Genomic DNA, 16,143 nt, shown 5'->3' with positions numbered 1-16,143 from the left:
CATCATTCCAGTCCAGGGGCCTTGGGAATAATGATGTTGCTCTACAAGGGTTCCTCTGCACCTATTTCAATGGCAGCAGAAAGAAAAGCTTTCATGCTTAGGTTGTCATAGGAGCAGAATCTGCATTTAGACTGAGAAGTGGTATCATATGTCAAAACAGTATCTGGCAACCAAAATGATTTTGAGTAAAAAGTGAACCAAACATACTTCAATGAGTGTTTCTATCACCTTTGGCGTCTTCCTCATAGATTATAAAATATTGCACTTTTCATAAATTTACTTTTTGTTAATTACCTGTGTTCATAGATGAACAAAACAAGGAAAATGAACAAAGGAACAAGATATAAGAAGATGAGTAAAGGAAACAAGTGATATTCTCTTATGTCCCATATTAAATATAGGACCATGGGAAGGTCTTGCACTAAAGATTTGTTATCATGGGTAATTGCCATATTTTGCTAGATGTGGTTTAAGCACAAAGCAACATATCTTTTAAAAAAATGAGCTTACAGTCTGAAGAACAAAATGATAACTCCAAACTGCATCTGTAATAGCTGTTCTGTTTTCTCAGCTGAACATTAAAAAATAAGAAAAAATATTTTTGGTTATCATTTGATGTTTTGATTGATAGATACAAAGAAATTATTTGCCTGTCTTGTTCTGAGAGGTTATGGTTTTGTTGCATTGATTGTTTTCAAGACTGTTTCCTGACAGACATTGGCTTAACAGATAAGCTTGGATCAGGTGAGTGAGGAGCACACTTTGCCACCAGATGGAAACCTGCGATAATCAGTGAAGTCGGTTCCTGTCTGGCCTGGAGAATTCCATGGACACAGTCCATGGGGTCGCAAAGAGTCAGACATGACTGACTGAGCGACTTTCACTTTCACTTTTCAGGTTCCTGTCACCAGGTGTGTGTCACCCAGGTAACAGGAGCCCCTTTGGTACACTGTGCACCATTTCCAGAAAGCATTAGTTAAAATGGCCAATCTTTGCTCTGTGTGTATTCTCTCAACCTGATTATGTTATTTTCTTGGGAGAAGATGAGGTGCTAGGATCAAACCATTTGGCTCATAATGAGATGCTTTCCATATTCACGATCCTTAGGTCATTGTCATATTCAGAACTATATTAGATAATAAAATTTTAAAAGCCCATTTTCTTTCCGAGCTGCTCAATTTTAGTAACTGTTGAAGTTCACACCACCATTTCTATCCCTGCGCTAACTGCCTACAGGAAACATAGAAACTTAATTATTGACAGACCAAATATTTGCTTCTTTGGGAAACCAGAATATTCCATAATTTAAGAACTTAGCAAATATTTCCCCTAAAGCCAGATTTTGCACTTAGTTGTGGGTTGTTTTTAAAAATAGCAGCATAACATTTTCAAACTGCAATTGGAATCTTTTATCTTTTTTGAGGTCTGAGTATAGGTCATGAATTCTTTTTAAAATATTTACTCTTTGCTGAATTTTGCCTTTTTTTTCTTTCATGTGCTATAAAATATCAGCTTACAAATTGGTAAGCCTCTATGTGTACTATTTTCTTTCAATATATGAGTAATTTCTATGCCATGTGATGTATTTGTAAAGGCCCACCAATTAGGTTGTGCTGTGTAAAAGGATCTCATTTCAGAGGGTCCATATCCAATTTTATTTTCTCTTGCTTAATCTGCAGCTCTTTGAAAAACAATGTACTCGAATAGGCTCTCATTTGGTGTGAAGAAATTGATTTGCTTTACAGGAGTAGCCTTCTTTAGGGCACTACAAACTATCATATGCAAATGCTTTGAGAAATCTGAAGTGTTATGAAAATAAAAAACATTATTGTTCTTATTTTCTTATGGCTTTTAGATGACTTGCTTTTTATGAATTACCTCTGGGAAGTCCCCCAAGACATTAGTATTGTGGAAACAGCTCTGCCTGGTTGAGACTTTTCAATCTGGTTTTATCTATCAAAATAAGGTTGTTCAAGATGGTTTCTGTCCTTGAGAGTGGGAGAAGCTAGAATCTTCTCTATGCTTTTCCAATTGTCAGTCCATTTCAGAACATTATTGTGAAAAGGGAGTGGGATTTGTGAAAAGGGCAAGAGATTAAGAAACAGATGGAGTATCTGTTTTGATCTCCTATAGAACTCTGGGCAAGTCATAGAGACTATTTGAGACTCAGTTTCTACATCTGTAAAATGAGGGTGAATATACTTGCTTTGGCTTCCCAGGGGGCTTGGTGGTAAAGAATCTGCCTGAAAATGCCGGAGATGCAGGAGTTGGGGGTTTGATCCCCGGGTTGGAAAGATTTCCTGGAGTAGAAAATGGCAACCGTCTCCAGTATTCTTGCCTGGAAAATCCCGTGGACAGAGGAGCCTGGAGGGCTACCGTCTATGGGGTCACAAAGAGTTGGACGCGACTGAGTGTGCACACACGGTGATGACCATACTTGCTTCTCTTGCCTACTTTCTGGAATAAAAAATTATCATGGATTTCAAAGTGCTACAGAAAGATAGTTATTACTAAGACTTATTTATTCATGTACTCTTTTTCACTGGAGAGTCATGCACATAAACTGTGCTGTTTTAAAATTACAGTCACTAAATGGCATTTAGTATTATTCCATTAGTCAATATTATAAAACACCAAAAACTCTTTTCTATTTGCTTACTCTAAAAAAGTAACTGAGGAAAAGGTTTAAACCTTACATAGAGGACTTATCATGAGGACCTAAAGACATGATACAGTTTCCCAGAATATCTGGGTTTCTTTTATTTATTTAAAAAAGTTTTTCTTTGGCCATGCCACATGGCTTACAGGATCTTAGTTCCCTGACCAGGGATTAAACCCAGGCTCATGGTGATGAAAGCCTCGATTCCTGATTTCTAACCAGTGGACCACCAGGGAATTCCTCTACCTGGGTTTCTTTTAAACATGGGTTTCTATTTTTAATTTTTAAGTCAGATAACTGATTATATTTTCCTCTTCACACTAGCTTCTATGAACCTCTAAGTTAAATTTATAGTTTGGGCAATGGCAACCCACTTCAGTATTCTTGCCTGGAAAATTCCATGGACAGAGAGCCTGGAGGACCACAGTCCTTGGGATTGCAAAGAGTTGGCCATGACTGAGTGGTTGAGCACGGGTGGTCCAGTGGTTAAGAATCTGTCTTGCAAAGCAGGGGACATGGGTTTCATATCTGGTCAGGAAACTAAGATTCCACATGCGATACAACAAAGAAGCCCAAAACTAGAGAACTATGCACCTCAACAAAAGATCTTGCATGATGCAACAAATATCCCTCATGCCACAACTAAGACCCAATGCAGCCAAATAAATAAATATGTATTTTAAAAAATTCATGGTTTATACCTAGCAGAGTATGTATAACTTTATATGTGTGTTTTAATCTCACCACTGTCTTCAATTATTTTGGACTGGATTTTCCTTTTTTTCACAGTTTCCTCCCTCTATATAAATACAAAAGAAATAATTCTTCTATAAGACTTTTGAAGTAAATACTAAAACTTACTAGCATGTAGGTGGCTCAGACGGTAAAGCATCTGTCTACGATGTGGGAGATCCAGGTTCAATCCGGGTTGGGAAGATCCCTTGGAGAAGGAAATGGCACTCCACTTCAGTACTATTGCCTGGAAAATCCCATGGACAGAGGAGCCTGTTAGGCTACAGTCCATGGGGTCGCAAAGAGTCGGATACGACCAAGTGACTTCACGTTCACGAGCATGTAATGAACACTTACTATGTACTAAGACCCTATATAAAGAGTATCTCGTTTTTTATTTGCCATGAAAAAAGCATTATTTCTTACATTTTACAAATGCAACTGAAGCTTAGAAAGTTTAAGTCACTCACCCAGTGGCCTTCCATTGCCAAATGGAGGTTTCTGAATTCCAACGCAGATTTATCTGACTCCAAAATTGATGGTGGGTTAGTCATTATACTATACTGCCTTTTGATATTAATTATAATAATGTAACAAATGACTATTATTATTGTTGTATAATCAAAGGCTTTTGATGCAGAACACTTAATCTTTATCAAGAGCATATACAGTGTAGAATACACTATGTGTTTTAAGACTATATGGTTCATATCTTTGCTTGAAAATTGGATAGAGCAAGTCTTTTGTCACCTCTTTCTTTCACTTCCATAAAATGATATCAAGGTCTGTTTTTCTATATGGCTGGTATTATACCCCTCCCAAGTGCATGCCTCTTGGTGACGTATGGAGAAACACATCCAGCAGTCCCCGTTAGCAGGCAGTGGATACATCCTGGCCCTTTCTAGCCATCTTCTGTCATGCTTTGTTCTTTAAGTTGTACTTCAAATACCTTTGCTACTCCCTTTCCTTTCACGACTTTCAAATGTCGTTATCTATTGTCATATCTTACTGTTTAGATTTGCTGAAATGGAAACGTTCTGTTTAGTCTCCTTTCTTTTTGTATACGGTAACTGCCCTTAAAGGGCTGTGTTTTGTTTTTTTTTGACACAGTCACAGACATGGTGGTAAAAAAATGGTTGAGAAAATGAAAGATGAAAGATGAAAGATGACCAACAGCAGGATCCTGGCTGTGGTGGTGGGAAGATGATGTTTGATAGCACAATAAGGAAAACACTGTGGAGTGAATAACTTCTGAACTGGGTTCATACTGAGGGGAGTGTGTTTATTGAAGGTAGAGTGCCCAGGATATGAAAGGCTTTTCCTCCTCAGCAAAACCACATCAAACCCCTCCTAGAACAGGTTCTTCACAGAGGAGAGAAGAGACATGTTCACAAAGGCTGGAAGATACAGCCAACTAGGGAAGCCATTTCCAGAACAATTAGTCAGCACACAGTCATTTTTAAGAGAATTGAAGGAGACAAGACCGCCATCACTTTTGAACCAATCCATGTAGTAACTAACAGGAGTAGGAACAGCTGGAGCTATGAGCATTAATTCATGAAAACTCTTAGGGTGATCATTTGGAACATCATCTTCAGAAAGAATGAAATGCCTTTGCAACTGCCCTGTATTTCCAGTGCGTATTCACGTGCGATGCGGCTCAAGATGGAACACAAAAAGGGTCTGCCAAGAATCTAAAATTAGATCGTGAAAAAATTAGGATAAGTAAAGAAGCAGCAGGGAAAATTTTCCCTCAGCCAAAGTTTGCCAAAAGTTTCATTAAACCCTTATTGAAATAGAATTAGAAGTGAATTTCACAACTTTATCTTTTATTCTTTATAACTGTTTTTGTTCAGGGCCATTTTTTTCCATTATGTAATATAGGCCCAATTCTTAGGGCTGTAAATTTTCAGATGATCTATTCAGTGCAACCTGAAAAATGACTCTAGAATTGGAAAAAAATCCTGGAAATTAAAAGAAGTCAACATTTAATGAAATATCCATAGAGGATAACATTTTATCACTTGTTTAACTGCAACTTAACTCAACTGTTATATCTTAGGATAGAGGTAAAATAACAAGAAAAATGAAATGAAATGTTCTTAAATAAACAAAACTATTAAAGTTCTCTCCAAAAACTTTTATAGTAAAAATATTCTTAAAGTATCATGACATTTAAAAATATTCTTGATATAATATACAAGGAGACCTTTAAAATTAAGAAAATTGTCATAAACAATTCAGAGTAGGTTTATATACATACATGTTTGTCTTACTTTTCTATTGCTGTGTAACAAATTACCACATATTTGGCAGATCAAAGCAAAACATATTTCTTAATTTCATAGTTTCCTTGTGTTAGGACTCGGGGCATGCATTGGTTTGGTCCTTTGTTCAGAGTCTAACCAGGATGAGTTAAAAGTGTTGGTTGGGGCTGTGATCTCATTTAGAGATTTAGTTAACTCAGTTGGCTAAGAGGGAGTCACCATAAGAGGGGCATAGCCCATCATCTTTGTTATATTATGTAACTTAGTCCAGAGAATGGTGGCCCATCGCCTTGTTATAGTCTATTAGAAGCAAGTCACAGGTCCTGCCCACACTCAAAGGGAAGAGATTATGCAAATGAGGAGTGGATCATCAACCTAAAGTGACTTATTGGGGTAACTTCAAGATGTGTCTGTCTCAGGGATTGAAGTTAGCCCTTTTAATTAAGATTTTGTTCTCTAGTATGGGGTCCATTATTGTCAATTTTTTATTTCGTTGTCTTTACAAAGTTCCAAAATAAACCACTCTTTCACATATGTTGAAGGTGGATATTAGAACCAATTCAGACTGTAATAGGTGCATAATTAATGAATGGCAGAAATTTTCTTTTTTCTTTTTCTTTACTAGAGAAAACAAAAGAGATACAGAACTGAGTGTAGAGAAAGACTTGTTCCTGTCTGGGTGTATCTCCTGTTCCCAAGCCCTCATGCTCCAAGTGTGTGTTCCAAGAGATTTCTTGGTAAACTTGAGTTGAGAGCTTTGCCTGAATTCTTAGAGCAGGTTTGGGGCATTAAACTAGCAAAGTATTCAAAACTAAGGCAAAGACATCAGATAGGACTGAAAGCAACAGTTGTAAGCTTATCCTGGTAATAAGGATTTACTGGTTTATTAGTTGTAAGCTTATTCTGATAATGAAGCTGACAGGAAACATCTATTTTCCTTTGATTCAGGGTCTTTTATGTTCCTGTTTCTTTTATTTCCTCAAATCTCCTCTACTTTTTGTCTTTCTCGCTCATAACCTGTCACAACTAGTTTGACTTTCATTTGATCATCTTCTCATGTTAACATTTTAATTCTCTTCTAATATTTGCTCCTTTATGTTTTTGCTACTTTATGTTTTGCTACTTATGTTTGCTACTTTATGTTTTTTGTCTGTTTGGGCTACTAGAGTAAAGTAACAAAGTGGATGGGCTATAAGCACTGATTTCTCACAGTCTGGAGGGAGGGAAGTTTATGATGAAGGTATCAACAGACTCAGTGTCTGGTTTGGGGTTCACAGATGAGACAATTTTCTCTTTGTCCTCACCTTTGGAAGGGCTGAGAATCTTGCTGAAGCTCTTTATTATAAGGACACTATAATCATGTTCACAAAGGCTCCACCTTCATGACCTGATACACTCTCAAAGGCCCTATATTCAAACATCATCACATTGGGGATTAGGTCTCAATGTATGAATTATGAAGGGACACAAATATTCAGTCGCTGGTACTATATTATTGCATCCTTTCAGTACCATTACTTTCTCACATCAATAGTGAGAGTACATGTGTGTATGTGTGTGCACATGTCTGTGTAAATATATGTTTATATGGCTGTATATAAATATAAACTTGTTATGCTACAGTTAGAAGTCCTTACATCTGTGTGACTGAGTACATATATCTTCTTTCATTCTGAGATGTAGAAGTCAGAGTTACCTAAGTCTTGGCCGGAGTAAGTGTTTCCTGGGACATACCTGCACTTGGAAACAATCTGAAAACTACAGCAGGGGCATTATTGAAGAAGTTTAGCTTATAGTCAGGACTTCACAGATGGAACAAGATTCCCAAGATAAAGTGAAACTTGGTGAGTCCAGAAACAATGGAGAATTTGTTTTCTTGGAGCAGAGTCTTGTATTCTTGAAAGGCACAGGGTTTTCAGTGGTGGAAATATACATCTGGTAGCAGTAGCAATTTTTTTAGATGAAGATGGGGATAACTAGAAGAGAGGATCTGTGGGTGATATTATTAGTTTTGAAACTATCATTTTTGAAATCTAGCTATGGAGCACTCCTATATGATAGGTAGTTCTATTTGCTGCCACCATAAAGCATTAAGATAGCTGTGTATATTCCCGGCTCCCAGTTAAAATTCTTGCTCAGAGGAAATAAGCTATGTATATATAGAAAATAGTCACATCTCTGTAGGAGTGCTTTATGCCACAACCATCTGAAGAACTTTCAAATTCAGTATATTTTGGTGTCAGAGCAAATAAAACCAGACTTTTAATGAGTGAAAATTTCTAGTCTTCTCCATTTTTATTTTCTCTCCTGCCCATTATTGCAGATGCTGGAGCTAGCCTCTTCAGCTGAAAACTGATGGATCCAGAGCTAGCCACATGGAGTGCTCATATGATTTTTGCCATCTGTCTTTAAATGTAACACTCCAGCATGTATCTCGAAGTAACATAGTAAGAAAATCTCTACCTGGAATCACTAAGCAAGATTCAAGTCTACATTTTCCAAACATATAGATTATGGAAAGATCAAGAATTGAAAAGGAAAAAAAAGATCATTTATGTAAGGAAAATATATAAATATTATAAAAGAAGAAAGGAAAAGTGAAATAAAGTAGGAAATTAATTGAACAGTAGGAATGAGATGGACAATTTCCAAGAACAATATATTCCTCCCACTCTAAAGCTGGGAAGCTTAATTTCCTCCCTTTATTTCATAATTACTGGGAGAACCTCTTCAGAGATAATATATTTTATTGGTTCAGTTAAAAAATATTTATTATACTGGATCTACATGAATCTGAATATAGTTGTTTTAAGCCTTTATTAAAATTGCATCTCCCTAGGTATTGTATATGTTAAATTAAACCATATTTTAAATAGACTTTTAAAACAGGTTGGAATTATCATTGAATTTTGAGTAAATAAAGAGCTTTAGAATGAGTTGAAATAAATGTTGTGTGTAGAATTGTCTTTTGAATATATTTTTTTTAAATGGATATAATCATACTCAAACTAAAAGAGACTCTATGAACTGATATGAGAAAAGCAGTTGCATCTTGGAACATCATAAAATGAATGGGATTCAAAATTAAGCCCCACTCTTACTTGTAGGGAGATTTCTAATTAGAAGATTCTTCTTAGAGAGTATAATGTTATGTCATCAGCTCTTAGTCCCTTCTCAATATATCTTGGATATGGACCTTCAATTAAGGAAATCCATGTCCAAAATCTCCATCTAAGAGAGTAGGTTTGAACCATCTCTTAAACTAAGTGGAACTCTGGAAACTCCCCAATGCTGTTTCAGTTCCTAAGGGAACTTTACAATTAAGCAATTTGTAGTCTAGATAATACTTTTTAAAGGTAGAAAGTGCTTCCTCTATACCCATGTTTTGTTTTTTCATGAAGCATTAGAATCCATAAAGGATAGACTATTCAACCTAGACAGAAATTGGTAGTTACGTGGAGAACAAAGATTTTTATGTTATTTGAGTTAGTTTGCATACTTTGAAATATTTTTATCTGCAACTTAGAGAAAAAATGCAGATGCTTAGCTTGACTCAGAAATTTTGGTCAAAATGAGAGGATATGTAAAACTAGATTTAATAGCAGTGCTTTTCCAGTTGTTGGAAGAAGAAAATCACCCATACAAAGTCATTAGAGTTTGAAACCGAACATAAATGCAGAGTTGGGAGACACTCCATTATAAAACTGGTGACCTATCAACTGAAAGTCAACTCTTTAATGACCAGGTGTCACTGAGAGAAATACTTTTGCTCTAGAAAACATACAGAGAAATATATTTCAGGGAAAAGCCCAACATAAGGCCGAAAGCATGTTATATATTGAGTCAGGAACTAATGAGAACTTGTGATGACTATTTTCACTAAGTTAAACTGACCCTTTAAAAATGAATTAACTTCCTAATATCAAAGTTTATCTTCATTGATAAAATGAGACACAGTAGAATACTGGCTGGGAAAATATCTGAACTCATCACAGAGTAAACAGAACTGATTTAAATAAAGTATGTAAGTCCTCTTAACAGGTATTTCCAAAATTTAGAATATTATTACACCTTTCATGTTTGATGTGAAAACAGCAGAGCCTGGTTTTCTGTTGTTTTTTAGCGTGTTTCTAATTGATGTCACAAAGTTGAGGGGCTAGCTTTCTTGCATTTATAAAAGCTGTAATTGGGAACATGCTTTTCCATTTGTTGATTCAATAGGGGAGAAGGAGAGAGAAATAACATTGAGAAAATAGAGTTATTAAGTTGCTCAAATGAGACAGTATAATGAATAGGAAATAAAAAAGATTTTGGGGTGGGGTTAAATTAAGTGTGTGGCCTTACAAGTAATCTGAACTTTCTTATTCTTAATGTCTTTGCTTAAGTAAAACATTTTAAGTAAAATAAGGGCAATAACACCCAGTTGGACAGGTTGTTGTGATATGTGTATGTATAATGTTTAAAAAAATCATGTGAAAAATGATACTGATTTTTTGTGATTGAGATATCCAGATATCTGGAGTTTATTGGAGAAACTAGAAGGTGACTATCCTGGATACCTTGAAATTATAGACAGAGAAAATCCACAGTGGGATCTTGTTCCTTGTGCAAATAAAGATAAGCTTGATAATAGAAAAGAGCTTACATGGTTACATTTTGCAGTAAGGAATAAAGTCTGAGGCATTTTGTTCTATGGGCATCCTGTTATTTGGGCCAGACTGTCATTTGGGTCACATCACCTTGCTTCATCTGCTTGCTAGGTTTGCTGGCCCACTTAACTGAAACTTTTTCTAGCAGGGAAGTAGAATATGACGTGAATTCTCAATGACCTTGTGATAAAATTAACTGACTTGTTTTATCTTCACACCTTTGGAAGCTTTGGGTATAATATGAAGAAGATATAAATAAAGTATTGATAGATGGTATTTCTCACTGCATTTGTCCCAGTGGGTACCTAACAGCAATAGCAACATAAGAAAGGAGTCTAATAAGACTCTCCATCAAACGGTAAAGTCTATGATTTGTGTGTGAATTTAGAGGTGAAAGGATAGGGAAGGCTGTCTAGCCTGATTTTATTTGCAGCAGTGGATCTACCTCCAGCAATGGCAAAAGGAGTTTTTGGTTTTTGTGTCCCAACAATACATTAGGGAACTAAAGTAGAGTTTGAAATCTAGACCAAGATAATAGGTAAAGTATTTCTCCTTCTTTTTGCTCTTTGTGCATACACATCACTGAGGGATATTTTATGGAGTGATGCCCCTTTAAAGACAGGATATAAATTTGAGATCTTATGTTCCTTCTACCTCTGTCTACACATTTATATGGGTACATTATTTGTCTGTAAAATAGGATTTATTATGTCTATTTAACTTCTTTTCTTACCTTAGATGATTGAGCAAGACTTATATATTGAAGAGATTTTGAAAAAAGTTGACGGTTCTATACAAGTCTAAGATCACTAACAGGAAATTTAGTGAAAATTGTACAAAGAAGAGAGGATAGGAAGAAGCCTTCTTTCACCTTACCCTAGCCCTTTGTTTACCTCTTTTTGCTTTTCTTTTAAAATTAGAGGAATGGGAAATGAATTTATATAAAAAAACATTTTTTTTTCTTTTCAAAGTTTGTTTTTATTGTGACCTCAGTGACAGTAATTAAACTGAGGCACTGAAAGACAATACATGTGATGATTAAGATCGGGGATTCTGGAGCTAGGCTGTTGGGTTTAAGCCTTGTCTCTGCCACTTACTCAAGTTTGGAAAAGTAATTTAGCATCTCTGTTCCACAATTTCCTTTATGCCAAATGGGGCTAATTCCATAGGGTTGTTTCGAGGATCAATTGAATTATTTCTTGTGTAATTATTGAGAATAGTGTCTGACACTTCCTGAATTCTCAGAAATTATCAGCTTTTTTGCCTTCTTATTCTTATTATTGTAAAGGTAGCCATTTATTTTTTCCAGGAAATTTATGACAGGCCCAGGCTGATCAACTAACTTTAAATTTGTAGGGAGAGTGTGGAAGGATATTTGAAATTAATCACTTAGTATTTGGAGTATCAATGCCTTCTTCAGAATTATGGTATTCTGACCCAGAATAAACTAAGAAGTTCCTCCATATTATCATTCATGAGTTCAGCATTGATGGGAGGTATGGGGGTTGCTAGAATTTATTCTGTATGGCAAATTTGAAATAGAATTAATCAAGGAATCCTGTCATAGCAAGAGATTGCAACAGTTAGTGTGACAGTGGATGCTGAATGTGGCAAGTATATAATATAATGACAACACTTCTACATGCGCCTAAGTCTACTGTGTAATTAATTTGAATTCATCTCTGTATCTGGGAATTGAGGCTATTAAACATTTTTCCCTTCAGTTGGAGAAGTCGGAGCTTTAGATTTCTTATTGATATTATGTCCAGTACAGAGAATTAAAGCTTTAAAATTAAACAAACCAGTTGTACTTTTGTGTCAGACTGTGACAGACTGTGCCCTGGAAGAAAAAGCCTCTGATACCTCTCTTTTTTTCTACCCTACCATCTTTCCTCTAATGATTTCACACATCTAACAAATTATACATATAGTAGTTTAAAAAGGATACATATTCAATAAATAGGAAATTTGTGGGACTTCCCTGGTGGTCTAGCGGCTAAGACTCTACGCAGGCGGCCTGGGTTTGATCCCTGGTCAGGGAACTAGATCCCATATGCCCAACTAAGAGTTTGCATGCCACAACTAAAGATCCCACATGCCTCAACTAAAGATCTGGCATGCTACAATGAAAATCAAAGATCCTGTGTGCCACAACTAAGATTCTGTGCAGCCAAATAAATGAATATATAAAAAAAGAAATTTGTGTTGATTTGAATTGTCCACAGGAGGGAAAAAATGTTCATTTATAAATTTCATCAATAAATGTTTATTGCAGTCACTCTTTTAATCATTGGGACATGAGTGGTGAGCAAGAACAAGACCCCTCTACAGTGAAATGAGATAGAAAACATACAAACAATAAGTATACAAAAATGTTAATTTCAGAAATTGATCAATTTAATGGAAGGAATTAAACAGGATAATGTAGTAAAGAAAATGAGCCAAGACAGACATAGGTTAAATTTTGTCTTCAAAGAAAACCCCAATAATGTAATACCAAAATAATACTGCCTCTCCTATGCTAAGTTCTCGTGGAAAACACTATCTGGTCACTACCTGATAACATTTCTTTCTTTTTTTTTAATCCTTTGCTAACTAGCAAAACTGAGATTTAAATTAGGAATTTGGGGGCAACATACTTCAAGATGAACTGAGTGAATCTTGATTACCTTAAGCTAATCATGTTAATTCCATTCCCTTTGACTATTGGCTTAGGAATAATAATCATGTAATGTAATTCCTAGTCATTAGACTTGAAGGAATATCTATTAACAGGTTCTGGAAAAATTTTATGTTTTTACAAAGGGATAAAAGGAAGAGACATTCTTCTTGTCTTTGAGCTGTGCTGTGCGCAGATGTAACACATGGAGCTGCTATAGCCCTCTTGTCACTTTGAAGGGACTGGTTTCAAAGCCACAGCCAATATATTAGTTGAAAGAAGGAAGGAACCTGGGCCTTTGATGGTTTTGATGAGTTCTGAAATAAACAACCTTAACAAAATCTATCTCATATTTCTCATGTGGTGAGATATTTAGTGAAGCCATTTTGAGTTTATTATTTTTTCTTAGCCCAAAGCATCCTAATTGACTTATTCTTTTGCAGTGTTAACATCTATTTTCCCAAACACAGCATGTTCCTGAGTTGATTGGTATATAATGATATTTGACCCAATAGGACAAAAGATTTCATATCAAAACCATCTAAAGGAAAATGATGCTCCACAGTGCATAATGGAATCATCCTCATTGATTTGAAATTGTCCCTGAACTGAATAGCATTTGCAAAATTCTTCCCAATCTAGCCTCAACTTGTATTTCCAGTATTATTTCCTTCCTTATCTATAACTTCATCCTCTCTAAGCATCTGATTTTTTTTTTTTTTTTTTTTTTTACCATCTACTGGAGTACCTTATGGTTGAAAAATCTTTCTTCTCTGTGAAGCCTTCCCCAGTTCCCTGAGGAAGAAAGATTTTCTCTCTCTTTGCTGCCACTATAAGGAGAGCATTATTATCTCCTCTAGCACAGACATTTTCTCCTCATTTTGTAACTGGATTTACATTTCTGCTTCCTTGGGCTTCTTAAGGGCATAGAAGTCATTTTACTTATGATTGGATTTCCCCACTGTGTTGGTAAGATGTAAATACTGCTCATATATGGTACAAATGTGAGAAATGAGGTGCTGGTGGAGAATTGATCGCTCTTCAGTGCTCTTGGTTTCTCGTGCAATAAACTCTTTGGCCAGGTGATATATGACAGTCAAGGGTCGGAAGGCTGTGAGGGTTTAAGTGTGCCTGGGCTCCAATAAGAAGAGGAGACATTAGTGACAACTCAGGCAAAAAATAATGACTAAGATTGTTTTTGATTTTTAATCATCATTTTCTGCTTGGACACAGCATGAGAGAAATACCAGTGGTCTTGTTTAGTGAGATTCTCCTGCGTACTGTTTCTTCAGAAAAAGTCAAAAGGATCTTATTTTGCAAGTTGATTTCTCCTCCCAATTCATTTTGCAGTATCAGCAACAGAACAGCCAGCACCTCTTTACGTGTCAGAACTGTTCACGGTTAATTTTAAAAACACACAGTGGAGCTCTGCATTTAGTATAGATTATTAGCAAATGTGTCTGACTCTCCTAGTTTCATGAAACAAAACAGCCTTTACTGTCATCCTTGCCCAGATCTTTTAAACGTGGAGACAGATCCAATTTGTTAAAGACAGTACAAAGAAAGAAAAACTTATACGTTTTTAAAATAGGAGAGAGAAAGGCTTGAGAACAGTTGGTTGTTGTTTTGATCATTATCTGCTTCTTCAAGGATTTTGTCATCTTTGGGATGAAAATTGGCTCAAGTCTCTGAACATCAGATTCAGTTTCTTTCTTTTAAAGTGAGGAGAATTATACAGATGACTTCTGAGACCTTTCAGTATCAGACCTTCTGAGATTTTTTTTCTTTCCTATTGGAGAGACATCTTGTATTGCATGCATCTTGAATCTTCATGTTGAATCTAATCAATTATTATTGATAAAAAATAAGGACAAGTGAAAAATCATCTCCTGTTTTTGAATGAATGAAAATAATTCATTATAATTATTTTTAGTGAGTGGCATTAATATCATGTTGGTATTAAACAGAGTGCACAGAGAATAAAACGTAAAGACTATAACATTCACTCTTGACAGTTTTTCATTTTGTGGTCCTAAGAAATTTCAGAACCATACATAAGGTGTCAAAAGTTATGTATAGCACAGTGACTCTGGAAATTCTAAATGATCAGTATATTGCTGAGAAGTATTTCTTCTCTTGGGGAATTTTCTCATTAAAACAAATGCTTTCCCACAGTGATATATTTTACATTTGGAATAAACTGCACTTCAGAAGTTAGAGAATTACTAATGGGCTTTGGGTGCCTTTTCTTATTGCAGTTAAAATGCTGTATTCAAAAGGAAACCTTTCAAGAGAGTAATGGAGTGATGTTTGTCCTGGAAAGATGAATGATCTTGGTGTGAATTCCTCTTCGGATGTTACCTCCAGAGTTTAGGAGTTTCTAACTTTTCCGGGTTACCTCAGAAAACTGAACACATGGGAAATGGAATTGTTCTACTTTTCAGCCTCAGCATTAATAACCCGGGATAAGATTTGCATTTTAGGGTAAAAAATCAGAACCATCTTAGCCATAAAATTGCTCTTTCACAGTGTTTGCAGCAAGTGCAAGATTTACATAACATTTCAACTGCAAGTTAGAAAAGGTCAAGATGATTGAAGCATTATTTAAATTCAGAAATGATTCAAAATAATAAATGACATACTTTATTCAGTAGATCAGGTAACTTACAAAGGGAAAACTCACAAGGAGGCAGGAAAAAATCTTTCATCTAGGAATTAAAAAGCCTGAGCTTTCCTGACGACCTGGCCCTCACACTTTCTTTGGGCAGAGGTTTCTCATCTGTGAAAAAAGTTCATGGAATTATGACATAGTTCAAGTCCAGTGTTTTTCAGTATCGTAATTCATCCTTTCTTTTTGAAGAATCATTACACATTTGACTTAGAGGGAATAAATACTGATGAAATGTTCTTATTAAAACATCATTTTAAAATCAGAAAATTAAGTTACTTTAAACAATGATTCCATATAACTATGTCCCAGTCACTGTTCTACATATTGGGGGCACATTCTTAACTGCATGCTCCCTGCCTTTTGAGTATTCTTAGTTGGTATTTGGAGAGTAAGAATGACTGCATAAGAAGTTTATTTATGTCACCCTTTCATTGTTTAGGATAGGAAAGCAATGCAAAATCAGGAAATTAGTGACAAAAGGATTAACTTCAGAATGTAGTTATCTT

The sequence above is a fragment of the Budorcas taxicolor genome, chromosome 14 (genome assembly GCF_023091745.1).
Source record: "Budorcas taxicolor isolate Tak-1 chromosome 14, Takin1.1, whole genome shotgun sequence".
NCBI classification, from domain to species: domain Eukaryota; kingdom Metazoa; phylum Chordata; class Mammalia; order Artiodactyla; family Bovidae; genus Budorcas; species Budorcas taxicolor.
Note: the sequence above shows the minus strand (reverse complement) of the source record.